The sequence below is a fragment of the Vulpes vulpes genome, chromosome 14 (assembly GCF_048418805.1).
Source record: "Vulpes vulpes isolate BD-2025 chromosome 14, VulVul3, whole genome shotgun sequence".
Taxonomy (NCBI): Eukaryota; Metazoa; Chordata; class Mammalia; order Carnivora; family Canidae; genus Vulpes; species Vulpes vulpes.
The window spans coordinates 22,735,695-22,756,394 of record NC_132793.1 but is presented as its reverse complement, the minus strand read 5'-3'; the positions used below and the strand labels follow the sequence as shown (position 1 = coordinate 22,756,394).

Here is a 20,700-nt window from a genome sequence, read left to right as displayed (position 1 = left end):
CCATTACTCTTTGTAAGCATAGATTACTTTGTACTCACACTCTTATCCCCTCTGAAGGGTGGGGATGCACTTGTATTTTCATGTGTCCCTTTGCCACCCCTCTCCCCCTCAGACCTTACACAGTGTTTCCTAAATGTTTGCAGCATTTGGGGATGAGACAAGATGGGGGCACAGGCTAGAAATGGGCGGTGCTCCTGGGGATGAGAGCACTTGGCCTACTTTTCCACCTCTCTGCACTAAGCTTAGCACCTGGTGCTCCGGTGACTGGCAGTTCAGCTCTGCGTGGTGACTCACCCTGTAAGCCTTCACCCCGTCACCGTCACCTCGGGGCCCTGGGTTGGGGTGTGTGAGCTGGTGGGGTGGGGTGGGGAGGAGGTGGGAATTAACTTTTGCCTTTCAGAAATCTTTCCCTTTCCCTGCCCTGGGAAAAGGACAAGTAAAAGTCCTTCTCTTAAGTGAGCTGGGCAAGTCCCTACTCATGAGACCTAGGAGAGCTGGGAGGCCTTGGAAGGTACAGAAGAAGGAGGAAAGCACTGCTGGGTCAGAGGAGAGGAACGAGGAACCGGAAAGAATGCTGAACTGCACATTGAAAGACTTTACTAACTTGTCAGAGTGATTTAACTTAACCTCTCTGAACTTCAGTTGCCCCTGCTATAAATTTGGAGGCCGTGCTGACCTTGGCTTCCTCCCTAAATTGTTGCAAGATAACAGGGTAAAATGCTGGAGGCCTTTACGATTGCAGCCTTGAATGCATACAGACTTGTATTAGAATCCCCCCTCATAAGCTGTGCAACTGTGGGAAAATTGTGTATCTCCACCAGCCTTGGTATCCCTGTCTATAAAATGGGCACAATAATTATAGCTTCCTCCCAGGGTGAGAAACTTATGTAATGTGCTTGGCATATAGTGCCCAGTAATATTAGTTGTTTTCATATGAGATGATAATACTTGTTATGTAAGGAAAAGACCACACCAGGTGTCATTTGTGAACATTAAAAGGTGGGAGACAGAGTCTGATTTTTCCTAGAACTGATTGCTTCCTTTAGCCAAGTACAGAGTGTGGCTCAAAGGAATGAGGAAACAATTCATGAGGTGACAACACACGGAACACTGTTTGTCTTCACAGAACTTGGGGGAGGGGTAGAGTAGTCAGCTGGCCCTCCCCAAAGATCAGAGGCCCTGCTCCCTACTCCCCCACCTACAGATGCGGTCCATTGACTTCTTGTCCTCTGCTACTAATCTCTTCACCCTGTCCTGGGGAGGCTGCCTTTATAATAATAATAACAATAGTAATGAGACCAATGATATTGTTACTTCGAAGCTTGTAAAGGCTAATACATTATCTTAGTTATCCTTCATAATCTTGCTCCCCTCAAAAGAATCCAGAGTTAGAAGGAACTTGGGGATTATTCTGCACTTCAGAGATGGGAAAATTAAAATCCGTAGAAGGGGAGGGATTTACCCCCAGAGTGCAGGATATGTTGAAAGCAGAGGCAGGATTAGAGCCTGTGGCGCCTGACTCCCAGTACTGTGTCAGCACTTCTTTCATGACACACCTGTCCTTAGTTTTTCATTCTCACTGTCCCCTTATCTACTTTATCTCCTGGACCACTGCAATGGTTCCTAAATGGTCCTCCTGGCCTCTGCTTCCTTCTGAACATACAGGATTTGTTCTGAACATATAGGATTGAAGTTGTCTGGAAGCACAACATTGGTCTTGTCTTTTCCCTCCTAACAGAACTTGTCCATTTTTCAACTTGAAGGGTCTCTTGGTTTCTAGCTCAGCCTCCAAATGAAGACCCAGTCTCTTCTGGCAGAAAGTAAATCAAATTTTGCTGATTAGGTTGATGGTGAGGACTAGCTTTGCTACTTATGTGTTGAGTATTTTCTTTTTAAAAAAGTGTTTATTTAAATTCCTGTTGGTTGGGATGCCTGGGTGGCTCAGTGGTTGAACACCTACCTTCAGCTCAAGGCGTGATCCCAGTCCAGGGATCAAGTCCCACATCAGGCTCCTTGCCAGGAACCTGCTTCTTCCTCTGGCTCTGCCTCTCTCTGTGTGTCTTTCATGAATAAATAAATAAAATCTTAAAAAAAATTCCTGCTGGTTAACCTACAGTGCAATATTAGTTTCAGGTGTACAATATAGTAATTCAACACTTCTATACAACACCCAGTGCTCATCACAACAAGTGCGCTCCTTAATCTCCATCATCTATTTCACCCATCCCCCACCTCCCCTTTGGTAATGATCAGTTCTCTATTGTTAAGAGTCTTTTTCTTGTTTTGCTTCTCTCTTTTTTCCCTTTATTCATTTATTTCGTTTCTTAAATTCTGCCTATGAGTGAAATCATATGGTATTTGTCATTCTTGGACTAATTTTGCTTAGTATAATATATTCTAGCTCCATCCACATCATTGCAAATGGCAAGATTTCGTTCTTTTTGATGGCTGAGTAATATTCCATTATATATACCACATATCTTTATGCACTCATCAGTTGATGGACATTTGGGCTTTTTCCATAATTTAGCTATTGTACACAGTGCTGCTATAAACATTGAGGTGCATGTATTCCTGTGAATTAGTATTTTTGTATCTTTTGGGTAAATACCAGGTAGTGTGATTGCTGGATTGTAGGATAGTTCTATTTTTAACTTTTTGAGGAACCCCCATACTGTTTTCCACAGTGGCTGCACCAGTTTGCATTCCCACTCACAGCATAAGAAGGTTCCCCTTTCTCCACATCCTCGCCAATGCCTGTTACTTCCTGTGTTGTTAATTTTAGCCATCCTGACAGGTGTGGGTGATAGCTCATTGTAGTTTTGATTTGCATTTCCCTGGTGATGAGTGATGTTGAGCATCTTTTCTTTCTTTTTTTTTTTTTTTAAGATTTATTTATTTATTTATTTATTTGAGAGAAAAAGAGCAACCAAGAGCAGGGGCGAGGGGCAGAGGAAGAGGGTGAAGCAGACTTCCCTGCTGAGCAGAGAGCCTGATGTGGGACTTGATCCCAGAACCCTGAGATCATTACCTGAGCAGAAGGGAGGAGACGCTTAAGCAACTGAGCCACCCAGGTGCCCTGTTGAGCATTTTTTCATGTGTCTGTTGGCCATCGTATGTGAAGACCCAATCTCTTTGAATATGCTTATTGGCGGGGAGCTTATTCACTCCAAAGGTTGGATAGCTGTGACTATTGGTGAGTTCCTTATAGTGAGCTGAAATTGTCCACCCCAATGTCCACCCGCTGGAGCTGAGTGGCTTTCTTTCACATCCATTTGGTCAGCAAGTTTGTAGTTAGTGTTTAATATGGGACAGATCCTGGGTGGACTGGGTGCCTAGGGGAACATGAAGATAAATTAGACATGGATCCTTCCCTCAGATGGTATGGCCTAGGGCTTTGCAGAATTTTTTGTTTTGTGTATTAGACCTGAATAATGAGGAAATAAATCCCCTTTCTGTGTGACAGACCTTCAGAGGTGTGGAGATAGCCACTCCAACCACCCTGTGGTTTCCCTACTCCAGGCTGTTTAAATCATTCATCACACAATGGCATTCAGGTCCTCAGCGTTGTGGTCTCCTCCTCTAGACACACTGTCGTGTGACAGTGTTATCCTCAGAATGTGGGCCCCAGAGCTGGGCCCCGTGGCCCAGATGTGATCCATCCAGGGCAGCACCAGGCTGGTCTGACCTCTGGTTTCTGTTGACACAGTAATCATGTTCACTTTCCCCCTTCTTCCTTCCTTTCTCCCTTTCCTCCTTTCTTCACTCCCTCCCTTCCTTTCTTTTTTACAGGCACATTGCACTGTTGAACTTGAGGTCAACTCAAACCTTTAAGTCATTTTCACTGGAACTCTTCCTAATCTAGATTCTATTTTGTATTTTTGGCACCTGATCATTTGGAACCGTACTGTCCAATACAGCAGTCACTAGCCCCATGTGGCTATTTAAATTTTAAGCACTTAAAATTAAATGAAATTAAAATTTCAGGCTCTCGTTTGCACTAGCCATATTTCAAGTGCTCTATAGCCACAAGTGGCTAGTGGCTATCATATCAGACAATGCAGGGGCACCTGGGTGGTTCAGTCAGTTAAGCATGTGACTCCTGATCTCAGCTCATGTCTTGATCTCAGGGTGGTGAGTTCAAGCCCTGTGTTGGGCTCCATGCTGGGCATGGAATCAACTTAAAGAAAAAAAAAAAAAAAGACAATGCAGGTTTAGGACATTTCCATCACCACAGAAAGTTCTATGGGACTACTCTGGTTTGAACCAAAGGGCAGGAATTTATATTTATTCTGTGTGGCCCCTCATCTTGTCAGTTCTAGTTCAGCCCCGAGGCTGCTGAGATCTTTTGGAAAGTAATTTTGCTTTACAGAGGGTTTGCTGTCCCTTCCAGTTTCATGACAGCAGTAGATTTGATTAGTGTTTCATGCCTTCCTCGGCTTCATCTAAAACCACTGATAAAGATGCCCAGCAGAGCAGAGAGGGCTGCAGCTGAACCCTGTACGCGGCAGTTGGCACTCTAGCCCCATGTGGCAGTCATGCAGGAGTTTAACAAATTAGGCCTACAGACCAGGCGCTGTGTGTGGCACACTGAGTACACGCAGGGAGACAGGATGACAAGTTGAATAGGATCCTGCTGTGGTGGGTGCTCTGGTAGTTCCAGTGTCTTCATCTCACATGCAGGGCTGCTTCTGTCTGGTGTACAGTAGTTAAAAATGCAGGCTTGGCAATCAGCTTCCTGGATTTGAATCCTGGCTCTGCCACTTTATAAGCTATGTAATGTCTTTGTGTTTTGCTTCCCTAATGTATAGAGTAGGGGTAAAATAATCCCTTTCACATTGTGTTATTGTGGGATTAAATGAGTTAGTACAAGTAAGGCTCTTAGAACAGTGCCTGGAATACAGTAAGTGCTCCAAGCATGTTATCATTAGTTCTTATTATTCGTTATAACTTTTTCCTTCTGGACAGGCAGTGCTCAGTCTTGCTCAGGGACCTTGGCTCTCTCAGTTCTGCTTTTTCTTAGTTTGTGGATGTCCTTCAAAGTGCAAACTAAGCCTCCTATCCTTGATTTCTTAAGTTCTTAGCTGCCCATTTGGCACTTCATTTCCTATACTGGAGGCAATGACAGCAGGGAAGGACTTGAATAATGGTTGGGCTTTATCCTGACCCTGTGCTGCCTGGTAGAGAGACTAGGACAGGCTTCCCATCTGCAAACTGGGGACAATCAGAGCTGCCACAGAGAGCTATGGTCAGGGCTAAGCCAGACAAAGTGAGTGAAGGCCTGGCACTTGGTAGGTCTTTACCTTCCTTTCTGACTTCTGGTAAACCCTTCCAAAGTGCATGACACTTGCTTCTTACCCCTGGCTCAGCTTCATTTAGTATCTAACAAAGGAAGGCAGGCTCATTATTCCTTGCACTTCTGGCGCTGACCCAGGAGCCCTCAGTTTCTTCATCTGTGGAATGGAGACACCTAATCGGTACCCCCGTATTCTCCTCGCTGCCATCTCGGGCTTGCTGAACTTGGGTTAATTCCTCCCTGCGCAAGCCTCAGTCTATACTCAAAGTAGGACCTGAAGGAGTGTCTATAAGGGCCGGTGGTTATAACCCCAATTTAGAAAAACTCTTTACTAGGATCGTGCCTGCGCCTGCGTGTGTGTGTTGGGGGGGGGGGGTTGTCGGGATCCCAGAGCCAGGGGCCAGCGCTCGCAGGGCCTTTGGAGAGCCCAGAGGTACTGCCACCTGGAAGAGGGCTGGAAGGGGCGCTGCGCGGTCTTCCGCAGGCTCCGGCTGCGGGAACAATGGGAGGACGGCGGGGAGGTGGGTGGGCGTCGGCCAGGTCCCGGCCGGAGGTAGAGGGGGCGGGCGAGCTGGGCGCCGGGCCGCGGGGTTAGCCCGGGGCACCGGGCCGAGAGCCGAGGCGCCTTAGCCAGGGAAAACCCGGGTCTGCGCCGGCGGGGGCCCGGGAGGAGGCGGGGGCGGGGCCCGAGCCCACCGGGCTGGGGCCGGGAAGGCGAGGAGGCCGGGGGGTGGGGGGTCTTCTCCTGTCCCTCGCCCGCCGCTCTGCCCCGGCCTCTGAGCTAGGAGGAGGCTCAGGTAGGCGCCAGGCGCGGGGCCCACGTGGGGAAGCGGGCGGCGGGCGGCGGGCGCCAGGCGGGCTCGCGGGGCTCAGCCCCCTCCTCCCCTCCCCTCCCCTCCCCGGGGGCCGGCGCGGCTCCTCCCGACGCGCGGCCCCGGCCCTGGCGGCTCCGGCGGCTCCGGCGGCTCCGGCGGCTCCCGCGCTCCCCCGGCTGCTCGCGGCTCGGCGCCGCTGCCTCTAGCTCGCAGGCTGCTGCTGGGGCGGCCGGGATCGCCGCCGCCTCCTCGGGGGCAGCCGGCCGGGGCGGGGCGGGGCGGAGGGGGGAGCCCAGGGTGGGGGGCGGGCGGGGAGGGGGCTGGGCGCCGTGGGAGGGGAGAGCGAGCGAGCGAGCGAGCGAGCGGGGCATTTGTGCGCAGCTCGAGTGCGCCTCGGAGCCCGCCCGGCGGCCGCCGGACTCACGGACGGAGGACAGAGCGCCCGGAAGCCGCGCTGCCGCCGCCAGGTTAGCCTCCCGCGCCGCCCTGCTCCGGCCCCGGGGAGCCCGCCGCGTGCTCCCGCGTGTGTCCGCGAGGCGATCGCCGAGGGCTCCGGGCTCGGCTCCGGGCTCGGCCCCGGTCCTGGAGCACTGACAGGCCGGCTCGGGGACTGGACGCCCGCGGGGCGGGAGGCCGCCCAGCCGGGAGCCCGGGCCTCGGTTCGCGGGTCTCAGTACTGGCGCGGGTAGCGCGGCGGGATCCACGTCTCCGGGTGTTGGGTGTGAGCGCGCGTGTGCCTGTGGGTCTGTGCAAGCGGCTGGTGCGCGCGCGTGTGCATCGGGGTCTGGGGGGTGTGCTTTGTAGGTGTCCGCGCGTCTGGGCTGGGTGGCGCGCGTGTATCTGGGGAGGGTGTGTGTGTCTGCGTGTGTCTGCCGGAGGGTGTGTCCGATATGTAGCTGAGCGCGTGTACATCTGGATGAGGGTGTGTGCCAGAGGCTTCGCCTGTGGCTGGAGCTGTGGCGTGTGTGTGTGTGTGTGTGCGTGGCCGTGTGAGCGCCGATGTGACTCCCGTGTCTGCGCGTGTGAGGGCGGGTGTGCACCCGCGTAGCCCCCGTGTGCGTGTGCACCGCTTTGTCTGCGCACTGCCGAGAGGAAGGGGTGGGGGCGGCGGCCGAGGCGCTGTAGTCCCCAGGAGCCGGGCACCTGGCCGGGGCGGCGGGAGTGTCCTCGCCGGCGGAGACTCTGCTGCAGGTGGGCGGCCACACCCCAGGGGCCAGAAGGAGCCGGGCTGTCGGCGGAGCTGGCGCACCAGGCGGAGCCGGAGCGCGGCGGGCGTGTCCTGCCTGAAGCCCGAGCGTGTGCGTGTGTGTGTGTGTGTGTGTGAGTGTGAGTGTGTCTGTGCGGGGGAGGGAAGTGGCGACAACAGCGGCCCCCGGGCTGGTGACCCTGGCGGCTCAGGGATCCATTTCCTGTCTCGGCGCGCTGACAGCCGCCTAGAGCCCGACTGGGCCTGGCCAGGTCAGCCGCACTCCCACCGTCACCCTCTCCAGCCCTCGAGGGTACAGACGCACCTTGGGTGCCCCGAAAGGAGGGAGAACCACTCTCTTAAAGGGCCAGAGCCCATGCAGGAATACCCCTGCCCCTCAAGAGACCTCTCCTCTGAGAGGTCTCTGGGTGTGTCTGTACCCCTTTCCTCTTGGCGTACTGGTCTATGCATGCATTTCTAGATTTGTGGTCTGTCTGCATGTGTGCCTCTGTGTTTTTCTTGTGCATTCGGGTGCAGAGGTATGTTTTATCAGTGAACAGTGAATAATGTGTCTTGATGTATTTGTGTATGTGCTTTTATAAGTTCCGGTATATTTGTTTTTATGTACATACAGCTGTTTGTGTATTAGTGAGCCTATGCATATGGGTTTGCAAGAGAAATGGCAATTTGCTGCCAACTAGGATTGGGTAGAAAAATTTTGTTCAGAGCCACTCTAATATAGAGAAACTGGGGGAAAAGGTGGTTTGGAAATTTAGCCTCTGGTTTTGTGGGTTTCGGTTGCTGGTACTAAAATGTGCGTGGATTAGGGGTAGACTGGATATAAGGACAGAGAGGAACCGAGACTCTTATAGGAGGAAGGAATTGTTCTGGAAGAAGGACATCTGAGTACAAGAATTCTTCCTCCACTTCCAGTTCTTCCTATTACTTCACCTCCCCCTCTGCTGCTCTGCTTGCCAGGATCAAGTGCACAGGATTTGGAGTGTAAAGAGAGGGAGCTGGGAATGTAAAAGGAAGGAGGGTGGATGGGTGATAGGATTGGGGGCCAAGAGCAGATTTCTGCAATTCTTAAAATGTTTCTGGCATCAGAAGCTGTGGAAAGCAAAGCTTGCTGTCCCCTTCCCTGAATCCCTTTCTCAGAACAAGAAAGACTCAGGCCTGGAGCTCAGGAGCCCTGGAGTCTGGTCCAGGGGTCTCCTTTGGACTTTGGTCCAACCCTTTTGTGTTTGTCTGTTTGCCTGGCACATTTGTATCACTCTTCTCTTATGGAAGAGTCTGAACCCCCTAAGCTTCAGTTTCCCTGGCTGAGCAGCTAGTAGGTGAAATTCTGGGGCCCCTTTGGTTTCTCAGAGTCCTGGCATTTATCTCACTGTGACCCAGATTTAGGAATCTACCTTTCTAACCCTCAAGGATCCTGGCCATCATCCCCACTCACCATGTCCCTTTGTCCCCATATACTTGAATCTAGAGCAGTAGTTCTCAGAGTATAGTCACCCCACCAGCAGCAGCATGGTCACCTGTGGTCTTGTTAGAAATGCAAATTTTGGGGGCTCCCGTTAGACCTACTGAATCAATAATAACTCTGGGGGTGGAGCCCAGCAGTCTATGGTTTCACAAACACACGTGATCCTCTTGCCCTTGAGCTCAAGAGAGGTGCAGACAGGAAACTGGAACCTTCTATAGGTTGAAACCCCGGAAAAGCATCCCTTGCCCACTGTTGCACATACTACAGTAGCCTCGCAGCCCTAGCCTGGCAGGTGCAGGTTCTGGTTTCAAGTCTTAGGTCTTTCCTGTCATCTTGGACGGAGTGCTCCTTCACTGAATAATGTAATAACTCATTGACAGTGCCTGCTCTTGGCGGGTTCTGAGCAAGGGGTTTCCCTGCTCTGCTCAGTTCTCCACTCCTTTTCTTGTCCTATTAAACCGGCAAGATCCAGTCCCTGCCCACTTCTTTGGAAACCAGCTACTCTGGCCTTCTTTTAGATCATCCAGGCACCATGAGCTTTCTAGCCTCTGGGATTTTGCATATGCTGTTCCCTGTCTAACACACTTTCCCATGCTTCTTAGCTTGTTTAACTCCTACTCTTCAGATTTCAGCTCAAGAGTGACTTTCTCAGGGGCACCTTTGCCAACTCCCTTGAATAAGTCTGTTTTTCTTGTTATACATTCTTGAGCCCCCTGTAGTCCATAGTACACAAGAATTTGCAGTTATACATGAACTTGTTAAATGTCTGTCTGTCTCCCTTCACTGAAGTGCAAACACCATCTGGGCAGGAACTTGCTTATCACCTTTCCTAGTGATCCCACACAGTGCCTGACTTATGATTGGTGTTCAATAAATTTGTTGAAGTGGATGACTTTATATAATGGGAGATGGTACTAAATGATACCCAAAGTGTCCTCTCAAGCTCTGACACTGTAGTATCTAAGCAGGCCTCAGATTTTTAGAAGTAGATTTGTCTGTCGTTTTAACTGCTATATCTACTGGCCATGGATGAACCATGACTCTGTGCCTGGGCTGGTACTGGGCTCTGTTCTAGGGGAGCAGTAGAAAGCTTTCCAGGAGACACAGCCCAGCAAGTTGTCTGTGTCCTCTTGGAATAGGATCCTGCTATGGAATGAGAAAAGGGAGGATGTTGAATAAGAAATCTAAAGATCTGGGTCCATGTCTTATTTGTGGGCAAGTCGCTTTCCCTTTTTTGCTTGTTTCCTCTTCCATAAAATGAGGGTTTTAGGATGGATGGTGTACCTAATTCTGGTTACAAGCATTGGTTCTGGAGTCATTCGGGTTCTGCCACATGCTAGTTGGGTGGACTTGGGCAAGGGACTTCATCTGTTCATTTCTTCACCTGTAAGACAGGACCACTAATAGTACATGTTCCAGGGGATTCCTGGGTGGCGCAGCGGTTTGGCGCCTGCCTTTGGCCCAGGGCGCGATCCTGGAGACCCGGGATCGAATCCCACATCGGGCTCCCGGTGCATGGAGCCTGCTTCTCCCTCTGCCTGTGTCTCTGCCTCTCTCTCTCTCTCTCTCTCTCTCTCTCTCTCTCTGTGACTATCATAAATAAATTAAAATTAAAAAAAAAATAGTACGTGTTCCATAGGATTGTTTTGGAAATGAAATGAGGAACATACATGGAATGATTCACTTGGTGCTGAGCACATAGTAAACATTTGCTAAGTATTAGCATTTGTTACTATTACGGCTACTTCAACGTTCTTGAATGCCTTTGTGCTGGGCCCTAAGCGTCCAGAAATGGAAACGAATCCAGCAGTGTTCACAGGCTGGGTGTAGGGGCCAACATGAAAGGACGTACAATATGCAAGGTAACAGAGTGAGGTTGTTCAGGAAGGAAAAGCCTTTACAAAGAGAAGAGATGGTGTTGGGCTGGATTTATCTTCCGAGTAGTTAGAGCAGCATGTGCAAAGGCACCAGGGCTTGTTAGGGGAACTCCAAATACTTCTCTTGGTTGGAGCAGAAGTTGGTGAGTTGTGGGGACAGGTGGGGTGATTGAATGGTGAAGAAGTAAGGCCGGAGAAGAACTTTGGGGCTGTATCTGGCCCAGGCTGATGAGCTGTAGTTCTACAGGTGTCGGGGAGCTAGGGAAGAGGATTAAGCTAGCTTGGAAGAATCAGATTTGCATTTCAAAAACACAGCTCTCCAGGTGGTGACAGAGGGTGGCCTGGGTAGTGGAGGAGGGACTGTTGACCTGGAGATTAGGCTCAGAGGGTGGATAGAGACCTAGAAGGAGAAGAAGCACAGGTGGTGGACTGGAGGCCAGCTTGGTCAGGGAGATGAAGAATAGACAAGAGTGACCTCTCACAGGCCTCCAAGGCTGCCTGGTGATGGGAATCTGAAAATAAGAGTCCCAGGTCTGCTGCTCAGAGGATTCACAGTGTATTAATTTCCTAGGGCTGCTTAATGGAGTACTGCAATCTGGGTGGCTTTAAAAAGCAGACATTTATTCTCCCACAGTTTGGAGACAGAAGTGAGGAATCAAGGTGTCAGTAAGGTTGGTTCCTTCTGAGGGTTCTGTGGGGAAGTCTGTCCCATGCTTCTCTCGTAGCTTCTCGTGGTTGCCCGCAATCCTTGGTATTCCTTGGTCTGCAGCAGCCTCTGCCTCGTTGTCGCATGCTTTTCTCCCTTTTCTCCCTGTGTGTCTTTGTATCATCTCTTCTTTTTATAAGGACACCAGTCATATTGGATTTAGGATCCACCCTAATCCAGTATGACTTCATTTTATTTTAGCTAATTACATCTGCAAAGACTTTTTCCAAATAAGGTCACATTCTGAGGTTCTGGGTAGACATGAATTTGGGGGGACACTTTTCAACCCAGTGCATACAGGAAGATGGAAAAGAGTGCAAATTCTAGAGTCCTACAAGCCTAGCTGCAAATCTAGGCTTTGCAATGGAGCAGCACGAGCTAAGAGGAAGTCAGTTACTTGTGCTCAGCCTCAGTTTCTTCTGTGAAATGGGGACAGTAGCCCCTGCAATGTCATGCCGTGGTGGTCAGACCTGGTCTGGATAGCAGGTGTGAGTAAGCCTGGTGAGGTGGCACACTGTCAGCACCCCATAATGATCACTTCCTCTCCGGCACCCCCTGCCCTGCACACTTAGTAGCTGGGATGCATCCCTCAGATCTTGCTTCACTTCCTCATCTGCCCAGTGTGAATTAGCATCATCCAGCTCTCGTTACTTCACTAGATTGTGAATCCCAGGGGATAACGAGAGAGCTCTTTGTAAATTGCTTAAGGGTTTGTTGCTGGGATTTTCAGTTATAATCATCATCAGCATAATAACCCTTGGCCATTGCCACGTCCACTGCATTCTCAGCACGGCCCAGCCCAGCCCGCTCCTCTCTGGAGGCAAGTCCTCCATGCCCCTGTGTGCTTGGGAGTATAGCTGCTCTGCTGTCAGTTAGGAGAACCTTAGCAATGGTCCTTGCTCTCTGTTAGCCAGAGAAGGGAAACATGCTCTGAAAGTGACACCCCGAAGGTCACACAGCTGGTCAGTGGCAATTGGAACACCTTGTCTGTGGCTCCCGTTTGCCGTCTGAACAGCGCTTCCCCCCCTACTTGCAGGGTGGGCCCCAGGAGCAGGATGGTGGGACAGGTAGAGGCCTGGAGAGGGCACTGTGCAGAGCTGGGAGCCAGGGAGCCAGTGGGGAGAGTCCTACTGAGTCAGGGTCGAATCCAGAGCAGGGGCCTCCTTGAGTCCTGAGTGAACAGGCGGTGCCTCTGCGGCTGAATGGGCAGGTTGTTTGTTCTCAGTTTGGCTCTGGCCATCTCTGCTTGCTCCAACGGGAGGAGGCCACCACAGGCAGGCGGGTGGCAGCAATGTGGGGAGCCAGAGCCTGGAGGTAACCCAAGGCTTCAATGTCCCTATTGACAGCCAGGGTTGTGCTTCTCAGTAGGCTGTGTCACTGTAAGCCTTGCCTTGGCTGGTGTAGGGAAGGCTCTGGAAAGGAGAGAAGGCTTATCCTGTCTTGGCAATTGCCCTGAAGTCATCTTCATTTTCCCCAAGCTGGGGGAGCCCAGCCCTTCTTTACCCCTTGATTTTTCTTACCTCCCTCCTTCCTCTTGTTTTCTCTCACTCCCTTGTCCTCCCCCCGCCCTCCTTCCCATCTTCTCTCCAGATTAGAGGTCTAAAGATAAAGCTTCCAGACCCAGTTCAAGTAGGTGGTTCTGGGGGTTGCTTGGGGCCACTTGTGAATTAGCAGGCCTAGAGTCTTCCTCGGCAGAAGCTCACTCTGGTGACTGATAAAAAGCCACTTACGTTATTGGCTTACCATGTGCCAGGCCCTGTGCTAAGCGTGTTACAGGCCTTATGTCTCTTAATCCTTGCAACCACCCAGCGAGGCGGAGATTAGACTTCCATTTTATTAAAGGAGGCTAAATAACTTGCCCAAGGCCTACCCAGCCCTCAGCCAACAAATGGCACAGCTGGGATTTAAATCTAAATCTATCCAAAGCCCGTGGGTACTCTTGAATCGTTCCTATCCTGTCCTGGTTGGGACATTCTAGAGTGCTTAGAGGTTCACAGGGGGATGTGCACTTGCTCCAATTCAGAGAACAAATTCTTAGCTCAGAGAGCAGTCTCCCATTCAGGTCTCTCCTACCTCTCAGCCTGTGCTGTCACTTCCCTCAGGAACTGACCTTCCTACAGTGTCAGCCCTGGGGTGACCAGGGCTCTGAGCCCATCCTGTCCTAGGCAGTGTCCACCTGTGGGAGAGACATGCATCAGGGGCAGGTGACAGGGCAGGTCTCGAGGTACTTGACTAGATTGGTCACCTTAGTTTTTCATTGATTATCCTGAGTCTTCTAGTTAAATAAGCTTATCATCTGCAAAGAACAATAGCTTTGTCTCCCAGGAAGGGTACTTGGGGGCTTGGAGATCCTCTATCTGGCTCTGTGATGTGGAGGGGAGGGAAGCAGAGACTGGAGCCAGGAAAGTCAGGTTTAGGAGGGCCCTTACGCTAGAAAGGAAAACAAGGAAGCCAGAGCTGCCTAAGAGTCAGAGCAAGACAGTCCAGAGAGAGGAAAGGTGCCTCCAGGCTGCGGTTGATACGGAACCTCTCACCCCAAGTTCAGCTCTGGAATGCAGATGCCCTTGAAGGTAGGGCTGCTGGATCTGAGTGTCACTTCCAAATCTGAGCAGCTACAGTCAGCTTGCTGGGCCTCTACCCACCCTCACCGGGACCATGCTCATGACCATGGTCAGTTTGAGCAGGTATCTCAACCAGAAGGAACTTTGATTAATGAACAGTGGCTTTAAACCTTCAAGCCACGGAGCTCTCTCTTCATAGTCCAGGAAGCAGAAGTTCAATATGTGAAACAGTTAAAAGGAGAGTAGTTTAGCACCCTACCTCTACCCCTGCCTCTGAAAGTTGCCTAAGACAGGGTTTCTCAAAATTTGCTCCCCCAAGAGTAGCCTAAAGGAGCTTGCTAAAAAAAAGTTCTCTTCTAAAATTTGCCCAGAGATCCAAACTCAGCTGCTTCCTGGAAGGGTGGGATCCATGGTGGGGCCTTGGAATCAGCCTGTTTTAACAGATTCCTTGTTCAGGTGACCGTGACCCTTAGGTTTTCAGATGGCCCTTGGAGAATGTTGGTCTCAAATGTTTATGAACTTGTGAAGCGCTGTGTACAATTTTGAGAGTGTGCCTTGATTGTGGGAAAGGCTCCATAGGCACCATCTATGTCTTTGAGCATTCGTCATCTTCAGGGTGGTTTTATAGAGTGGTAGGCCAATGACTGGGGAAGGGTCCCTGGGGAGTTCAGGACAGAGTCAGGAGCTAAAGGCAGATCTCTCCTGCCTCTCAGCGCATTACTGGCTTTAGGGGAAGATGCTGAGGGACTGTGGGTCAGTTCTTTCCCCTGTTTGGGCCTTAGTTTTCCCAGCTGTTAAATGGGGAGTTAGACATGATAGTTGCCGGTAGCTTTGATCTGTGGCTCTAGAAGCCAGGTTTCCTGTTGCCCAATTCACATTCTTCACCCTTTTGCTTCCCCCCTCTGAAGGGATTGCCTCTCCCTTTAGCATCTCCCATCTTCAGAGATGCCATACAGAGCCTGGATTCTCGCCCCTTAAGTCCCGCCTGTCCAACCACATGCCCAGGTGCCCAGCGATTTCTGTCTTTCTGTGCCCATTCACAGTAAGTGGTCCAGGTGCCTGTGAGTCTAGGGATACTCGAGGTAGTCTCTCTTCAGGGCTGGACACTGGGGGCCAGTGCCAAGGACAGGGATTTGGACAATATGCTTCCTGAGGCTCCTGAGACGTGCTCAGTACTTACCTGTATCTCTGCCCCAGGTCCCTGGGTTCTTCCCTGCCAGGAATGCCATCCCCCTTTCTCTAGTCACTGTTGAAATCCTGTCTGCATTTTCAAGGCTCAGCTCAGATGCCAACCTCTGTCCCACAAAGTTGTGTGGACCCTCCCATCCCCACCCCCATAACGAAAATCTGTCTTTCCTCTGCATTCCCTTAGCACCTTATCTATTCCCCTCCTGGAGGAGTTCTGCTGATCTTAGCTTTATCTTGGGACATGGCTTGTCTCTCTTGCAGGACTGTGAGCACTAGGATGTTTCATGTATCATTCTTTGCCCCCCAGCACCAAGAACAGGAGTTTGCACAGAGCAGGTGCTCAAAAGAAGGATATTGAGTTTTATTTGCAGAATCTGCCTCTGGCCTTGGGCTGGGTTCTCTGGAGCCCCCAGGACCCCATCACTGGTAGGCCATGACTTTACACATATCCCCTCCTTTCTTTGTGGATTGGAGGGAGGCCAAGTAAAGCAAAGGGTAAAAAGTTAAATTCTAGTCTTGACTCTGCCATGTCTTGGCTGTGTGATCTTGGGTAAGTTAATTCACCTCTCTGAGCCTCAGTTTCCTCAGCTTAAACCAAAGGGCTAGGGATAACAAGTCTCTTGGGGGCTTGGGGGTATTAACTGAAATGCTATGTGTAAAATGCTGAGATCTGAGCATTGTAAAGACTAAATGGTCAATATACAATTAGAATTCATTATTTTTCAGTTAATGGTTATTATCATTGTTGTTTCAGCAGACACCTATTATGGTTTGAGCATTGTGCTGGGGGGAGAGAGTGAGAGACAGAGAAAAATCATTGTAAGAGTCCCTTGGGGGCAGCCCGGCTGGCTCAGTGGTTTAGCGCCGCCTTCAGCCCAGGGCCTGATCCTGGAGACCCGGGATCAAGTCCCATGTTGGGCTCCCTGCATGGAACCTGTATCTCCTTCTGCCTGTGTCTCTGTCTCTGTCTCTCTCTCTGTGTCTCTCATGAATAAATAAATAAAATCTTAAAAAAAAGAAAGAGTCCCTTGGTCTCCAGGGTTCTAAGGTTAAGTAGGGGCAGTAAGACTCTCCTACAAGGAGTAGCATCTGGCAGAAACATGGCAGAGCAAGCTGAGGAGGGAGAGATCAGTGTAGACTCCATAATCAGTGTAGACAGGTGTTCCCTATGGAGGTAAAGGAGGGGGGCTCCAGGCTGGAGATGGGAAAGTAGGGGGCGTACTTGAGGAGTTGCCAGAAAGAGGAAAGAGCAGAGTGAAAGAGCAGGAGCAGCTCCGGGATCTCCACACAGAAGGGGCTTGGGGTCACCCTCCCGCCCCTGCAGGGGCAGCATTAAGCTTTGTTTTGCCAAGAAGAATTTGAGGGATTGACAGCTCATGGTGCCACTATGGAGAACCAGAGAGAGAAGACCGGAAGGGTAGGGCTTTACAGTGGAGGTACTGGGGACCAGTGAATGGGAATTGGGGGGGGGGGGCCTTTGTCCCTCTACCTGGACTTGAGCTAAGAGTGGTCAGAGGTGGGCTGTAGTCCCTAGCCTCTGTAGGCCTGCATTGGAGTCTGTCCCATAATAACAGGGCTGCTTGTTTACCTGGCCGAGGTGGAGATCTGAACTCTAGTTTGTCTGAAGGTAAAGTGCCAAATGATCCCAGAAATGTCAGGATCTCTAACTATCAGAGCTGGCCAGCAGGAGAAGCAATCTCTTGATCCACCCTCCTCATTCCTCACATTACACAGATGGGAAGCAAAGGCCCAGAAGGGGGAGCCCCCACCCAAGAACACTGAGTGAACTGGCCACAGTGAGTTCAGCACTAGACCCAGGTGAGTTATGGACTTGGGCCTGCATTCATTTGGGAGGAAGAGGTAAGGAGTGGGCCAAGGAACCTGTGGAGGGGTGTAAATGACAAGCAAATGGCATATTGGTTGCAATCTGTTGCCAGGGTGTATGTGTGTGATCCCAGGTGAGTGGGACGTGAGTGGGCTGGAGCCATCATTATTCTGGGCTTTCCTTCCCAGAAAGGAAAAAGGACCACAGAGGTGGGAGTCAGGGGAATATTGGGGGTAGGGGAATTCAGGGCGTGGCCTAAGAAGAGGAGGCTGTTGCCAAGCAGCAAGAGACAGAGAGCATCCCAGCATCTGTGGGCCTGGCCCTGTATAGCCCTGCATGTACCATAGCAATAACACCTTCATTTTATAGGGTAAGAGGTGAAGGCTCCAAAGGTCACCGCTAGGAAAAGCAGAGCCTGAGAAAGGGGAAATTCCTTCAAAGCCACGCCCCTGGCATGCCCTAGGTGGCTGTGGTCCTGGTCCTCAGTCCAGGTCTCAGGGAGGGCCTGGAGTCTAAGGGGTCAGGGAGGTGCCAGCCTCCTTTTGTCTCCTGGACCCCCCACCCCCCTCATCAATCTGCCCATCTATCTGACCTGTTTTATTCTAGTTCACTCTGCCCCCTTGTTTGTTAATTAAAAATATTTATTGAGGGATCCCTGGGTGGTGCAGCGGTTTGGCGCCTGCCTTTGGCCCAGGGCGCGATCCTGGAGACCGGGGATCAAATCCCACGTCGGGCTCCCAGTGCATGGAGCCTGCTTCTCCCTCTGCCTGTGTCTCTGCCTCTCTCCCTCTCTCTGTGACTATCATAAATAATAAAAAAAAAAAAAATTAAAAAAAATATTTATTGAGTACCTACTACGTGCCAGGTCACTACTCCTGACCTTATGGGATTTATGCCTTAGCGTGAAGGCTGTCCCACATTAGTAGGATGGGATGGGAAGGAGGAAGTGAGGGGGTTCACTAATCACCCCCTTCTCCCTTCACACCTGCTCCTTCCTCTTCTTTCACCTTCTAACATCCACTACCCCCACATGGGGCTTTTTGCTGGATCTGCCTCCAGGTGAAATGGAAAAGAATCAAAGTTAATGTTAAACATAGTAGTTGGTGAGAGTTTCACCCTGTGGGGCTGGTGGGAGGGGTCTGAGTGCTGGCTCTGCTCCCCAGGAGAGGGGCGGAGCCAACTTGGATTTTCTGGCTAGTACCTGCCACCTTTTCCCAGCCCTGGAATCTACCTCCAGGGCTTGCTCCTCCCCTCCTTCCAGGGGGCCAGCTGCCTCTTGGACTCCTTCCCTTGACTCCAGCAGAGGTGGCCCTGGGAGGTGGGTAATGGCTCTGGCCCTAGTCCAAGCACCTCTGAGTGAGTGCTCTAGGTGGAGGTGCCTGACAGGGCATGCCTCCTGGCCCTGGGGACCCACCCAGAGTGCAGGCAGCCAGTGAACCCTGCTGGTTTTGCCTCTTGCCTTGTGTGTGTGTGTGTGTTGGGGGATGGGGGGTGGGGATAGTGTCATAAGTGCCCTAAGTGCTGTACATGAGACCACTACTGTATACGGTCCCTGCCATGCCTTTCTCCTGCTGCTAGACTAGGGAAGGAGGAGTTTGGGAGAATAGTAGCAAAGGTGTATTTCTTTCTCTGGAAGACTGAGCCCCAGACCCAACTCCTGTCAAGCTTTAGGGACAGAGCTCAGGCTTCCAAGTCAGACAAGCCTAGGGTCAAAGCTGGGTGACCTTGGCAGGCAGCCCACCTCTCTAAACTACACTCATTCTCTGAACAGTGGGTACTCTCCGTGCCTTTGTCACCATCACTGTGAATGTAACAGGAACCAGAGGTAGATATTAATATTAGGCTCAGTAGGGATTCACTGAATGAGTAGATACCATTCTTTACAGACTTAATTGTACTTTGGGAGGCCTAGCTCTTGCCTGGGCCATGGAGGCCACTGGTCCTGCCTTCTAGGACTTGACAGTCTAGAAGTACAGCACATACGGTAGCTACTTAGCCACATGTGGCTATTGAGCATTTGAAATATGGCTAGTAAAAAAAAAAGAAAGAAAGAAAGGAAGAAAGAAAGGAAGAAAAGAAATATGGCTAGTGCTCTGAGGAACCGAATTTTTAATCTTATTTGAATTCATTTAAAACTTAAAAAGAATATTGCATTTGGTTATCAAAAAAATTCTACATAGGTGGCTACAGTGGTTGAGCATCTGCCTTTGGTTCAGGTCATGATCCTGGGGTCCTGGGATCAAGTTCCGCATTGGGCTCCCTGCAAGGAGCCTACCTCTCCCTCTGCCTATGTCTCTGCCTCTCTCTCTGTGCCTCTCATGAATAAATTAAAAAAAAATCTTAACCCCCCCCCCACAAACTTCTACATAGATTAGATTATTAGATTCGTGAATATACTTTCAGTTGTAAGGGCTAAAAGGATCTAAATATCCACTAAAAATTTAGCGTCAGAATTGGGAGGTGCTCTAAATGTAACATGCCAGATTTGGGCATGACTTAGTATGGAAAAGAAAAAGAATGTAAAATATCTTAATATTTTGTATATTGATTACATGTTGAATATATTGAGTTAAGTAAATATACTTTTAAAATTAATTTCAGAGGTGCCTGGGTGGCTCAACCAGTTGAGTGTCTGACTCTTGATTTTGGCTCAGGTCATGATCTCAGGGTCCTAAGGTCAAGTCCTGCATAGGCTCTGTGCTCAATGCAGGATCTGCTTGTCTCTCTCCCTCCCTCTCTGCTCCCTGCCCCTCTTGCACTTGCCTGTGCTGTGTGCTGGCTCTCTCTCTCAAAAAAATAAAATAAATACAGTCTTTTTTAAAATTTAATTTTATCCATTCCTTTGTACTTTCTAAAATGTAGCTACTAAAACTTTTATTCCTTTTTTTTTTTTTTTTAAAGAGAGAAGGAGAGTGAAGGAGAGAGAGAATCTCAAGCAGGCTCCACACCCAGCATGGAGCCAACTGTGGGACTTGATCCCACAACCCCGAGATCATGACCTGAGCCAAAATCAATAGTCGAATGCTTAACCAACTGAGCCACTCAGGTGCCCCACTACTGAAAATTTCAAATTACATATATGACTTGCATTATGTTTCTATTGGACAGTGCTGCTCTAGCCAGAGAGTTGAATTGGGCATATTTAAATAATAATACAAGACTATAAAGACTAATTATTTGGGGTGGCTGTGTGTGGCAATTGGAGATTAGATATTCTTCACTGCCCACCTTCCCCCACCGCCTAGATCTGGGCCATGCTCTGTGGTGGAATATTACCCTGGATAACCCTGCCACCTCAAGGATAAGATGAAGACTTTTGAGGTCAAATGAAAAGCCTGCGTCTGGGTGGCCACGCCACTCACTTGCTCTGTGTGTGACCTTGGTAGTCAAGTCACTTCACTTTGCTGAACTTTAGTCTATCATCTGTCAATTTAGATTAGTAGTGAGATTTTCCTCACTGGTTGAGGGGATTACGTGAGATAGAACCCAAGTGCAGGACTTAGCACAGTGCCTGGCATGTGTCAGTAGTCTGATATTGGCAGTGGTGGTGGTTGCTACTACTACTAGTTGTGTGTGTGTGGGGGGGGTCGTTGCTACTGCTGTTGTATCCATCAGCTTGAATTCTCTTGTTCTATTTGCCCAAAGGGGACATGGGCCAGTGAGAAAGGAGAGGTTAAAAGAGCTTGGCTGTGGATTCAGGATGAGGACTGGGGTGAGGATTGCCGTCAGGGGATTTCTTGTCTTTGAGGTAGGTCCTTGGATC

At 50.3% G+C, this 20,700-nt stretch overlaps 1 protein-coding gene across 34 annotated transcripts in view; it reads left to right on the top strand.

The window, feature by feature from the left end:
• The window catches only part of EPB41L1 (erythrocyte membrane protein band 4.1 like 1), a 143,669-nt gene that overhangs the window by 12,788 nt on the left and 110,181 nt on the right, over positions 1-20,700 (top strand). For 7 of the 34 annotated variants that reach the window (XM_072735957.1, XM_072735937.1, XM_072735940.1 and 4 more), the window contains exon 1: positions 6,449-6,578. The exons of 2 other annotated variants lie outside the window; for them this stretch is intronic. The gene's annotated coding sequence lies outside the window, so the exon portion shown is untranslated. Of the gene's footprint in view, positions 1-5,663; positions 5,730-6,029; positions 6,094-6,432; positions 6,579-7,094; positions 7,303-16,846; positions 16,931-20,700 lie in introns of those variants that run through there. 25 more of the 34 variants (XM_072735971.1, XM_072735967.1, XM_026009776.2 and 22 more) reach the window with 18 other exon arrangements.